Source organism: Myotis brandtii, unplaced genomic scaffold (genome assembly GCF_000412655.1).
Source record: "Myotis brandtii unplaced genomic scaffold, ASM41265v1 scaffold182, whole genome shotgun sequence".
In the NCBI taxonomy this organism is placed as follows: domain Eukaryota; kingdom Metazoa; phylum Chordata; class Mammalia; order Chiroptera; family Vespertilionidae; genus Myotis; species Myotis brandtii.
In genome coordinates this window covers 2,951,012-2,964,111 of record NW_005356751.1, presented here as the reverse complement: position 1 = coordinate 2,964,111, position 13,100 = coordinate 2,951,012, and positions in this window count along the sequence as shown.

The following is a 13,100-nucleotide window of genomic DNA, read 5'->3' as shown; positions in this document are numbered from 1 at the left end:
TGGAACTCCCATTTGACCCAGTGATCCCTCTTCTAGGAATATATCCCAAGAAACTAGAAACACCATTCAGAAAGGATATATGTACCCCTATCTTCATAGCAGCACAATTCACCATAGCTAAGATTTGGAAACAGCCTAAGTGCCCATCAGCAGATGAGTGAATTAAAAAACTGTGGTACATCTACACAATGGAATACTATGCTGCGGTAAAAAAGAAGGAGTTCTTACCATTTGCAACAGCATGGATGGAACTGGAGAGCATTATGCTAAGTGAAATAAGCCAGTCAGAGAAAGATAAATATCACATTATCTCACTCATTTATGGAATAGAATGAACAACATAAACTGATGAGCAAAAACAGATCCAGAGATAGAGAAACATTGATCAGACCGTCAAACCTCAGAGGGAAGGTAGAGGATGGTGGAGGTAAGGGGGAGAGATCAACCAAAGGACTTGTATGCATGCATATAAGCCTAACCAATGGACACAGACAGCAGGGGGGGGACATGAGTATAAGCCTAACCAATGGACACAGACAGCAGGGGGGTGGGGACATGAATAGGGGGGTGGAGGAGCAATGGGGCAATAAGGACACATATGTAATACCTTAATCAATAAAGAAAAATTTTTTTAAAAATAACACTTGGCAACAGAAAGGAAAAGGAAAGGAGGAAAGTCAAAGATGATGGCATGTCCCCAGTCCATCTATTTGAGCTTTATGTCCTAGTCTTGCTAGCTTATCACCAAGCAGAAAGAGAGAATATTTTAAGGTCAACAGTCATTCTGAGACTCCTCAGATGTGAGGGTGAAGTTATTTTTACTCTCATCAGTAAAATGAAACATGCACATTATTAACCAGATCCTTCAGGCTGCCTGAATGTTCAGGGGGTCTGTCTAGAATGACAATCTTAACTTGAACTTCAAAATCTAACCTTAGAGGAAAGTTTTAAAGGTTTTATGTTCCCACTCTTTAGTCCTTAGCGGGTTGAAATCTGAAAGCTCTCTTTTCTCTTTTTGAGATGTAATTGTGACATATTCTGTTTCATCTATATTAAATATTTAGTGTAACAAACTCTCCACCTGTGGGTTGATCAAGGAGGTACTCTAGATTTCATCATTTGGATTCCACCCTCTGCCAATATTCTGAAGAGTCTTTCCATAGTGCTCTCACTCTGTAATCACTGCACCATAACTTGGTGGTATCGCACTTCAGAGAACCTTTCATTTGAACCCGGTTCCCAGGATCATTCTCACTGTGGTTTGTGGGAATTGCTTGAGATACACCCAGAGCATTTCACATGTCACATCTGTCCATCAACATTGCTTCGGGTGACATTTTCAGTGCACACTTATCTATGCTCTTAGACATGCTTTCAAATTTAAAACAACCCATCACAATTTGCATAATTTTACAAAAGTGTGGGGAACAAATTGTTTGAAAAATCCAAGTGCAGGAATTCCACATGAGACCTTAGCAACACGATAATCAGATGCTTGCTGCTAAGCAAAGAACTGAAGTCTACTTCCTGGACACACTTTCATAGGTCATCCTAATGGAAACCTGATATACATAAAACGGTAACTACATACTGAGGCCATTGGAGCAGAGCACCATAAAGAGAAACGTCCCAGGATCCTCTTGGGCCTGACCGGGAAACTTCCAGTCCAGTTAAGAGAACACAGATGTCACTTCAAAGGGCCTCCAGAAGAGTGTAAATTCTCCCTGATAAATCTTTATCTCCTCAGGATTGAACTGTATGATCCTCAGACATTCAGTAATTCTCTGACACACATTTCAATGAAAGATGAAGCTGCTTTATTTAATCCAGCCTTGAGTGTGGAGACTTTCTTCTTCTGAACTATGGATACAGGCATGACATCTAAATGCACACAACTAGTAGCAGCAATTCTGTTTGGATCTCCTGATTGTGTTGGTTACTGTGACGCTAACCATGCCCGTTCCATCCTGAGGTTTAAGTAAACAGGACCACCCCTCTCCGCTCTTAGCCCGGGATTTATAGGGGCCGTGTGTCTGGCACTTGGGGAGATGTTGGCTTGTTCTCACCAGTGATTACATATACAACATTGTCATATAATTTTCTGATTTTTTTTTCAAAGACTTCAAAGCTCACAACCTTCTGTGAACTTGCTATCTGGGCATGTTTATCGTGGCAAGGAATAAAGGGAGGAGTGCTATGCAAAAACTTCACATTATGAGCACTTTGCAAATGCATTCTGTACGTCTATAAAACGTCAAAATGTTCGGGAGGGGGGGCGACAAAAAGGTCAGGCCATCTACCACCCATACAGGGATAAAGCCAGGCCACAGAAAATGTGGCTCAAATGTTGGTTTGGAAGGGCCATTTGATTCTTTCCATGATCAAGATATTTTATCCTAATTGTTTCCTTTGCTAAATGAGTGGTGCTTAATTGGTAAGTAGTAATGAGTTTACTTCCTCCCCTCTCTTTTTTGAAAGTGACCAGATGCCTTATTTGGGGAAAATATCCTTGTGACATGGTACAGAGAACACAGAACAGGCCTCGTGTGTCTTAAGAGGACACATTGCGTGAGAGTGAGTGAGAGTGGGGGCTCTGGGGTTAAGCTTGCCTGTGAGTGAAGCCTGGCCCTGCCACTTTGTAGCCACATACTACTGGACAAGCTACCCTATTGGTGTTAGTTGCCTCATCTGTAAAATTGGGGTGACAATAGTGGAACCTACTTCATCCAGCTGTGAGAATGGAAGATGGCCTAGTGTATGGATAGTACTTTATTGTTATAATTGAAACATTGGACAGGAGAAATAAATGTACTTCTTTTCAGCTCAGTGATTAAGCCCTAAAGGAGCAATAAAACTTCTCTTGCCGGGGTTCTGAATGCTGTACCCCCATAGCTTTTGTTCATCCTTTACTAGAGCACTTACAATGTTGATGTCCTTCCCTGCATCACGCACTGTGCAAGAGCCTTCTAGTACATGTAACAGCCACAGAATCAAGCGCCACGCTAGCACTGATTGATGTCAACCTTCCCATAAACACTTTCCTATCCATGCTCTAATTATGTTTCATTCATCCAGTAAGAACCTAGGATGTGCCAATCAATGGGCTACCCAGATGCAGCTGCCCAATATCCCCAGCTCTTACCAATCGATGAGTACATTTTTCTGCAAGGACATATCCCGAGGGATGACAATTTAAGCTTCGATCTTTCTTCGCAGGGTTGTGTCTTTTGAATGTTGAGCATCACCGTGCGTCACCATGACTCACAAGTGATCAATCACCAAGGGACATGTAAACATCTGGACTAACCACCAGCAGCATTTTCTCCCGTTATGGGAAACTTCTTAGAATGTGCTCTTGGGATAAGATCTGAATCACTGCCTCTGAAAGGCATAACAAGCAGCTGGGGTACAAGAGCAGTCCCGTTCTGTGTCACTCTTCACCAAGAGGCATCTGCCATCTCTCCCCGTTAACAACGCTCCTTTGGTGAAGTAGCAGGCATGCCCCTCATAGCCGTACTTGGGGTAAGAGCTGGGAGCGGTGCCGTCAGCGAGACAAAGGACCACCAGAGAGGGAGCAAAAGAAATCTAACATTATTCAATCCCAGAACCTAGGCCTCCAGACCCCACTTTAATGACCTTTCCACTATCCCACACCTGGTGACAAGATTCAAGATTTTCTGCTCAGCCATTCTTTTACCCCAGTTCCCACTGATCAACTTAATGGTCAATGTCTTGGTAAAGGCTGTGAGCACAACCTGCCAATTCTAATGCTCATCTCAGTCTCACCATAGCCACTGACTGAGAAAATCAATTGCATGGTCATCCTTCTGCAATCTGTAGGCCACCCTGGGACAGTCTGTCTCATACGCTGGTGGTGAGAGGGTGGACTGGTGCAACCTGTCTGGAGGGCAACCTGGAGGCATACAAAATGCCTCACCTGTGTGTATACCTTGGGACTTAATCCTCCCGTTTGGGGGAGTGTACACAGAGAAATGATCAGAAATGTGGCAAACGGGTGTGTGTCATTAGCAAGGGACAAGGCATCACTGGTACATATATAGATACTTGTAAAACGAAATGAAATATGTGTTCAGTCATCAGTTAGCCACACCGGACTCCCTAAAAGGCACCACCGTCCACTTTGGGCCAGGTACTGGAATTGAAGGCACGATGCCAAGGATGAGCTATCACATAAGAAGTGTACTTGTACACTTGATGCCCAAACATGGCAATAGAAATCTGAAACAAATATAACATTTGATATCATCAAATCGTTCTGTATTTTGACTATAGTAATGGATCCTCAATGGTATGCATTTATCCAAACTCATAAAGAATGAGTTTTAGGAAATAAATATTTTTTTAAGTCTAACTTGTAAAGTCAACCAAATTTCACTAACTGCAAATAGATCCCAATTTCAAAACAGGTATTAGAAAGAAATTTTTTAAATTAAAATATCAATTTCCAGTTACTTTTTATCTTGTTATTCCTTTGCTCCTCCCTTATATTCACCCATACCGCCACCACCACCACCTCCATCTTCCAAAAAGTTTGTCTGCATTGTATAGCCTTTCTTTTTTTCTAAAACAAAGTAAGCATGAACAGGACTCAATTGCTGGTATGGAGAAAGTTGTGTAAATAAATAAGGTAATTAAATGTGTCTGTTCTAAAGATTCGTTAATACTTCTTCAAATGACTTTTGTATATCATCCTGAGCCTAATAGTCTAAATATTAGGTAGTTCTTACTGTTAATCATCTTCCTATAAAATTGAACTTGAGAAATGTTCGCTGATTATAGACTATACATGTTAGGGACAGTAACTTTGTCAACCATGTTGTAAATAAGTATTTTTGAAATCACATTTTGAGTCCTGGAGTTCACCTGCACAACAAGATGTTTCCTGCTTGATGGGCTGGCAGAAATTAAAGTTGGACAAGCACAAACATAGGGAGAAATTATCCTAGCCTGGGTTCTGACAGGAAGTATCTAGAACTGTAAAAGCAAGATCACACTGCCCAGGGCTGCCGGCCCGGCCTCCTCTGCCCACAGGCTCTTCAACTCAGCCCCCACCTACAGGATCCCAAAACCAATCTCATTCTCTTCTGACCCTGTACTCCTTCATCTGACTGAAAATAAGTCTCAAGGCTCATACAATTCTCCAGCATTCTGTGCTTCTTTATATACTTTTAACTATTTACTTAATTACTTGTATTTATTTGTTTGCTTTGTTTTGTTTTGTTTTCATGTTTTTATTTATTTCAGAGAGAGGAAGGAAGAGCGAGAGAGAAACATCAATGATGACAGAGAATCATTGATCGACTGCCTCCTGCACGAGCCTGCAACCTGGGCATGTGACTTGACCGAGAATCAAACCTTGACCTCCCGGTTCATGGGTCAGTGTTCAACCACTTAGCCACACCAGCCGGGGTTTTTTGTTTTTTAAATTGACACAGTTTATTCTAAAGAGAAGCACAGATGAGATTTCCAGTTATTGAAGAACGATCTTTAGAAAGGTCATTAACATTATCATGAACGTCCTTCATTCTACATTAAGCACCTTTAAGTCAGAAAACGGGTGTTTGGATTGTTTTGTTTTGTTGAGGTAACATTAGTTTACAGCATTATAGAAGTTTCATATGTATGACATTATATCTGCATATACTACATCGTGCTCACCACCAAAAGTCTAGTTTTCATCCATCACTACACAATTGGTCCCGTTTTTTGTTTCCCCCTCCCGTCACCCTCTTCCCCTCTAGTAACCACCAACTTGTTGTCTGCCTCTGTTTGTTTTTGTTTGTTTTGTTGTCCTGTCTTCTATACTCCACATATGAGTGAAATCACAGCATTTGTCTTTCTCCAGACTTATTTCACCTAGCACTGTGGTTGGCAAACCGCGGCTCGCGAGCCACATGCGGCTCTTTGGCCCCTTGAGTGTGGCTCTTCCACAAAATACCACATGCAGGCGCGCACGGTTATATATTTTGGATATTAACCCCTTATCAGACATATGATTTGCAAATATATTTTCCCATTCAGTAGACTGCCTTTTCAATTTGTTGATGGGTTCTTTGTTGTACAGAATCTTTTAAGTTTGATGTAGTCCTATTTGGGGTTTTTTTTCTGTTTTTTGTTTGTTTGTTTTTTGTTTTGTGTGTGGGTGTGTGTGTGTGTGTGTCTGTCTGTCTGGGTTGGGGAGGAGGAAGGTTTGCATTTGTTTCCCTTGCATTTCAAGTCAGATACACAAAAACATTGCTAAGACAAATGTCCAGAAGATAAGCTTGCCACCTATTTTTCTTCTATGTGTGTGTGTTTGTTTTGTTTTGTTTTGTTATTTTGTTTTGTTTTTAGAGAGAGAGGGAGGGAGATGGAGAGAGAGAAAGAGAAACATTGATAAGAGAGAGAAACATCGATGTGAGAGAGAAACATCCATCAGCTGCCTCCTGTATGCACCTCGACTGGAGATCCAGCCCACAACCTGGGCATGCGCCCTTACCAGGAAATGATCACTGAAAAGAACCAGTGATCTTTCAGTTTACAGGAAACTAACTGAGCCACATCAACCAGGGCTTTTCTTTGTGTTTTATGGTTTCAGGTCTTACATTCAAATCTTTGGTCCTGACCTCTTTTGTGAGGAGGGTGGAGATACTTAACTATCATTTCAATTTCCTCACTAGTAATCTGTCTTTTCAGACTTCCTAGTTCTTCATGATTCAGTCTTGGAAGTTGATCCTAAGAATTTACCCATTTCTTCTAGATTTTTTTTAATTAGTTGGCATTTATCTGTTTATAGTAGTCTCTTACGATTCTTTGAATTTCTGTAGTATCCATTTCTGATTTAATTTATTTGAGCCATCTTTCTTTTTTTCTTCATGAGTGAGTCTAGCTAAATTTTGTCAATTTTGTTTATCTTTTCAAAGAAGGAGCTCTTAGGTTCATTGGTCTTTTCTACTGCCTTTTCAGTCTCTATTTCATTTCTTTCCACTCTAAGTTTTATTATGTCCTTCCTTCTACTGACTTTGGGCTTCCTTTGTTCTTTTTCTTTCTCTCTCATTATTTTAGGAGCAAGGGTAGATTGTTTATTTGAGATTTTTCTTGTTTCTTGAGGTAGGCCTGTATCAATATAAACTTCCCTCTTAGTACCGCTCTTGCTGTATTATTTCTAGTTTCATACTGTGGTGGTTGAAAAGGACGCTTGATATGATTTCAACCTTCTTATGTTTATTGAGATTTGCCTTGTGTCCCATCATATAGTCTATCCTTGAGAATGTTCTATGTTCAATTGATAAGAATTTGTATTCTGTTGCTTTGTGATGGAGTGTTCTATTAAGTCCATCTGGTTTAATGTGTCATTTAAGGCTGACATTTCCTTGTTGACCTGTCTGGATAATCTATCTATTGATGTAAGAGGGATGTGAAAGTTTCCTATTATTATTGTACTAGAGGCCCGGTGCACAAAATATGTGCACTGGTAGGGTCCCTAGTGGTTGCTGGCTGCCAGCCAGGTACTCCCTCCCTTCCCCCGGCCGGCCCCACCCCCTAGTCGAACTCCCAGACAACTCCTAGTCAAGGGGACAATTTGCATACTATGCTTTTATTATATATGATTGCTGTCAGTGTCTCCCTTTAGGTCTTCTAATAGTTGCTTCATATACTTTGATGCTCTTATGTTGGTGCATATCCTATATAATAAAAGGCTAAATGAAAATTGACCAAACTGCGGAACGATCAGTCGCCATGACGCGCACTGACCACCAGGGGGTCCTATATAATAAAAGGCTAAATGAAAATTGACCAAACTGCGGAACGATCAGTCGCCATGACGTGCACTGACCACCAGGGGGCAGACACTCAACACAGGAGCTGCCCCCTGGTGGTCAGTGTGCTCCACTCATGGCTGGCACTCATGGCTAGCGAGCGCAGCCTCTCCCGCCTCCGCAGCAGTGTTAAGGATGTCCGACTGACGGCTTAGGCCTGCTCCCTGCAAAAGCAGGCCTAAGCCGTCAGTTGGACATCCCCTGAGGGTTCCCAGACTGCAAGAGGGTGCAGGCCAGGCTGAGGGACCCCCTCAACCCCAAGTGCACGAATGCTGTGCACTGGGTCTCTAGTATATTAATAAATGTTATGTTTCCTTGATGAATTGTCCCCTCTATCATTATATGATGTTCATCTTTGTCTCTTGTTATCTTTTCTGACTTGAAGTCTATTTTGTCTGATATAAGTATCACTTTCTTTTGGTTACCATGTGCTTAGAGTATCATTAGCTGCTAGTGACACCAGGTTTGTGGGTGCTGGAGGGCTGGGATCTCACTTCTGCCACTGTTGGGAAGAGGGGCAATACCTGGGCCGCAGATACCATCACAGTTCCTGGAGCCTCCAGTCTCAGGTGCTGCCACATTTCCTGGAGTCTCTGGTTGTGGGCCCTGCCACCACTGCTCCTTTGGTTGCACTGCCTCCACCAGGTCCAGTCCATCCACCTTCAGATGTATATACATATGGATCTCGCAGCCACCCTGTTGTGCTATGCAAAGCATCCTTTGTTGGGTTATGGGTGACCTACTGGTTATAACTTAAAGGGAAAAGACAAAAAGGATGATTCATATTGTCATCATGCTGATGTTTAATGATGTCTGTCTCCTCCTTAGGACTCTAAGCTCCTTGAAAAAAGAGACTGTGTCTGTCTCATACATGGCTTTATGTTCAATGACTAGCGGAATGCCTACTATATTGTTGGTACTCAGTAAATCTTATTCCTGAAATATTATGATTTACTAAAGGGCCAGTACATGAAACTCATGCACGGGGGGGGGTGGTCTCCTCAGCCCAGCCTGCACCCTCTCCAATCCGGGACCCCTCGGGAGATGTCCGACTGCCAGTTTAGGCCTGATCCCGGTGATCAGACATCTCTCTCACAATCCTGGACCACTGGCTCCTAATCACTCACCTGCCTGCCTGCCTGGTTGCCCCTAACTTCCCCCCTCTGCCAGCCTGATCGTCCCTAACTGCCCCCCCTGCTGGCCTGGTCACCCCTCACTGCCCCACCTGCTGGCCTGGTTGCCCCACGCAGCCTGCTGTTCAGTCATTGCATGAGGGTGTCCTGACCAATTTGCATATTACCCTTTTATTAGTATAGATAGGCTATGATTGCCCCACGCAGCCTGCTTGTTCAGTTGTTTGGTCATCCCTCACTAACCCCCCTGCCATCCTGGTTGCCCTATGAAGCCTGCTTGTTCAGTCGTTTGGTCGTCCCTCACTAACCCCCCTGCTGAGCTGGTTGTAGGCAGCCATCTTGTTGGGGCGTGAGGATTAGTTTGCATATTACCTCTTTATTATATAGGATAATAAGAAATATATATTTGGTCTCTGCCCCTGTTTCTGGCACAGAGACCCTAAAACTCTTAGAATTTCCTAAGTGATTAGAAGGATAGAGGTGACTTGTCTTTTTTATGTTAATAAGGTGACTTTTGGAAAGCACTTAAGGTTGGGGGCTGGTTGCCAATAGAGCCAACCATGTAATTAGAGGATTGAAACTTTCAGTCCCACCCCCTGACCTCTGAGTACCCTAGAAGCCAGGTAACTTTCTCTCCTCTGCCCAGTCTCTGCACAAGTCTCTGCCTGGAACCCTTGAAAACTAGGACTCTACCTTGCTCTTACTGGGCCAGCCCCCTCCTCCAGGGACTAAAGTCCAGTCCCTGAATGTCCTCAGGCCTCTGAATCATGCTGGTTCACATCTCCCTACTAGTTTTACTCCCTTCACTCCCAGCAGCTGGACCTTCTTCCCAGTATGGGCCCTATCTCCTCACAGGCTGTATCCATCTGCCAGGTCCTGGCTCCTCCTTGTCTGGCCCCTTTCAATAACAACAGAGTGCCAGTTCTCAGTGTGGATACCTAAAAGGAGATTCCCAGCAAATAGACCCTCAAAGTACCTCCAAATTCCAAACATGAGACAAATGTATCCATCTTTCCTACCCTGTTGTATGGAGAAAAATATTATCCCCCACTATAATGTACTATACTGTCCTAAACTCCAATGAAAGGCTCAATAAGAGCATTTAAAACATAGCCTACTGAGGAACATGATTCATTCTCAAATACGTTCTGAAATATTTTTAAAATTCACAAACAAAGCACAATCATATGCATGTTAAAACAGTGCAAATGGAAAACATGAAATCAATTACCAATTGCTACTCTATCCGGAGAGGCACTCAGGAGAGAGAGCAATGATTGCTAGTTGTTGTTAGTGTAGTAGTAGCAGCCAGCTTTAATCTGTGTCCACTGTGGGCTAGTCAAAATTATCTGAGATCTTCACCATAGACTTGTAAAAAGAGTCGACATCCTCCTCTTAAAGATGAGAACGTGGAAGTGAAGTAGCTCTCCCAATGTGACAAAGCTTCTGAAGCGTAGAAGATCTGAACCAGTGTCTATCCAAGACCAAAGGCTGTGTTTTATCTCAACTCCACGCTGCCTCGGGAGAAGAACTTGCTACTGAGTGACATCACCTGGCAAGGAGGAGGAAGAAGGAGCTTCTTCATGAGGCGAAGTCATGTGCAGAATGAGCACATGGTAGAAAGTATAAAATCTATTTGTCTAGCAGGAGTGAGAAAGTTACTAGGGATGGTTGCAGAGTATGAGTATGGTGAATAAGAGGACCACCATTTAAGGGTGTTGAAGATCAAGAAGGATAAAAATTTAGACCTCATAGCACAGGCTCTGAAGAGCCTACATGGCCTTTTGAATTGGATGTTGACTGCAGAGATTTCTTTATTGGAAGCTGTGTGTAGGGTGTGATGAGTGAGGAGAGCAGAAGCAGGGGACCCCGTGAGGGCCTGTGTCGGGATGACTGGAGAAACAACTGGAAGGATAAGAAGGAAAAGGAGGGGCTGAGGAAAGACTGGCAGCTCATGGGAAAAGAGGGTGTGAAAGGCAGGAAAAGGGTGGCCGTGGGGAATGAAGAAAGATTTCAGAAGTGTCTATTCTAATTAACTGTGAGGGGGAATTGTGTGACCTAAATTACAGTCACTTGGGTGGAGTGAAAAAGAGGAAAGAGACTATAAAGACTAAGAGAGAAAATTGATGCTGGAGTCAGTTGTTATAGATCACTTGTTCTAACAGCCTACAAGGAAAATGAGATGAGCTGGAAAAGTTAAAAGAAGATTTTTTTTTCCTGTGTAATTAAGAGCTTGAATACAACAGAAAGAGAACAACAGGGTAGGAAAGATGGCTACATTGAGCCCTCACTGATATTTAGGAGATTCCCCAGGTAACTGTGACAACCTCGTGCAAGGTGAGCTCACAGCTTTCCAAGCGTCTAGGACAGTGGTCGGAAGACTCATTACTCAACAGAGCCAAATATCAACAGTACTTATTCAAAATAGACTCACCCAGGCCAAAAAACCGACTTCTGCGCATGGGCCACAAAGTTTCAATCGCACTGTATGTGCGCGCCCACACGTGGTATTTTGTGGAAGAGCCACACTCAAGGGGCCAAAGAGCCGCATGTGGCTCGCGAGCCGCAGTTTGCCAACCACTGGTCTAGGATGAGCCAGGTTGTCACTGCAGATCCTGACTCCTGACATACAACTGGCCTTGGGCCCTTCGTTAAGTCACTTATAATCCATTTCCTAATGTGTAATGTGGGAGCAATAACCCTTTCCCTGTCTACCCAGCACCGTTTCCAATCAACACTAGGAACTCATTAAGCTGGGTAATTACCTTACAGAGTAGTTATAATATAGATAAGCAAGGACGGGGGGGAAAGTTTAAAAGTACTATAAATGTCATTAACCAGTAAATGTTATTTGCCAAAGTGTATCAATATGTATCATGTACCATGACATGATTTTATTTATGCTAGTTCCTGGGTTTAAGACACTCATGGAGTGAAATAACACACTCTGCTTCTCTGGGGAAAATTATTTATGTGTAATTTTTAATATGTTGACAGCTGTGGTTCCTAAATATCCACCTGAATAAACTGCAAGAGAGTCAATGGGACTTTTACATAGAGGCCTGTGGGTCCCACTCCTGGAGATTCTGATTCTGCAGTTCTGGACTCAGACTTGGGCGGGGGGAGGTGGAGGGGAGGGTGGGGTGTCTGTACTATTCAAAGTTCCTAAGATGGTTCCATCATGCAGGCAGTTTAGGGGAGTACTAACTGAGAATATACCAGTACCTTCTAGAAGCCCTCCATGGAAGAACCTGTGAGTCAGATATCCAGTGCCTGTGACTTCCCAAGACACTCTTGGCCCACACCTGCTCCCGGAGTCACCTCCTCGTTGCTCTTTTTCCTTTTTCTTAAAGCAGCCTCCATCGGCCCAACCCTTAGGGTTCCGTCCCCCTTCCCAAGACCAGCTGCAATAAGGGCAGGCATCGCCTTTTCCTCTTCCTGCTGTGCTGTCCCTGCAGATACGCACACAGGCCCTTTCCCTCTTAAGGGGTGTTAACTGATGATCTACACAGGAGAAGAAAAACAAAAGACAAAAAACTTGGGGAAGAGGTAAAGGTTTCAGACTCTCTGAGCTCTTGCCACCACAATCGCAGCCTGTGGTTCTTGGGAAACAGCCCATCAGAGAGGGATTTTTTGAGAGTAAAACGCTGAGAAGGTTCTGGTGACTTAGGAGGATCCTGGGTTCACCTTCCCCCATAGACACATCGAATCTGCAGCTACACACAGGACAACTTCCTCTGGAAAAACACCTACAACCCCCAGCCCTCACATCACACGAGCAAGAGGGAAACAACAGTGAGCTGGGCAGAGAGACTGAACCACAATTTCACCATAAAGGGCACTCAAACCAGGAGCTTTTCCCTAAGGAGTGAAGGGTCTGAACCCCACATCAAGCACCCCAACTTTTAAGATCTTCATCTGAGAGGTGAGTTCTCAAAACATTGAGCTTTGAAAACCCATGGGGCTCCTCATAATGAGACCCATGGGCTATAAGGATCTGAGAAATGGCTGTTAAAGGGCCTAGGTGCTCAGACTCACCTGCCCCAGGGCTCTGCAAGAAGGCAGACAACATTACGTGAATGAAGCTCCTAAAGTGTAGGCCTGAGGAGCAGCATCTCATTCCGCACATATCTAAGAGCCAGCGTCT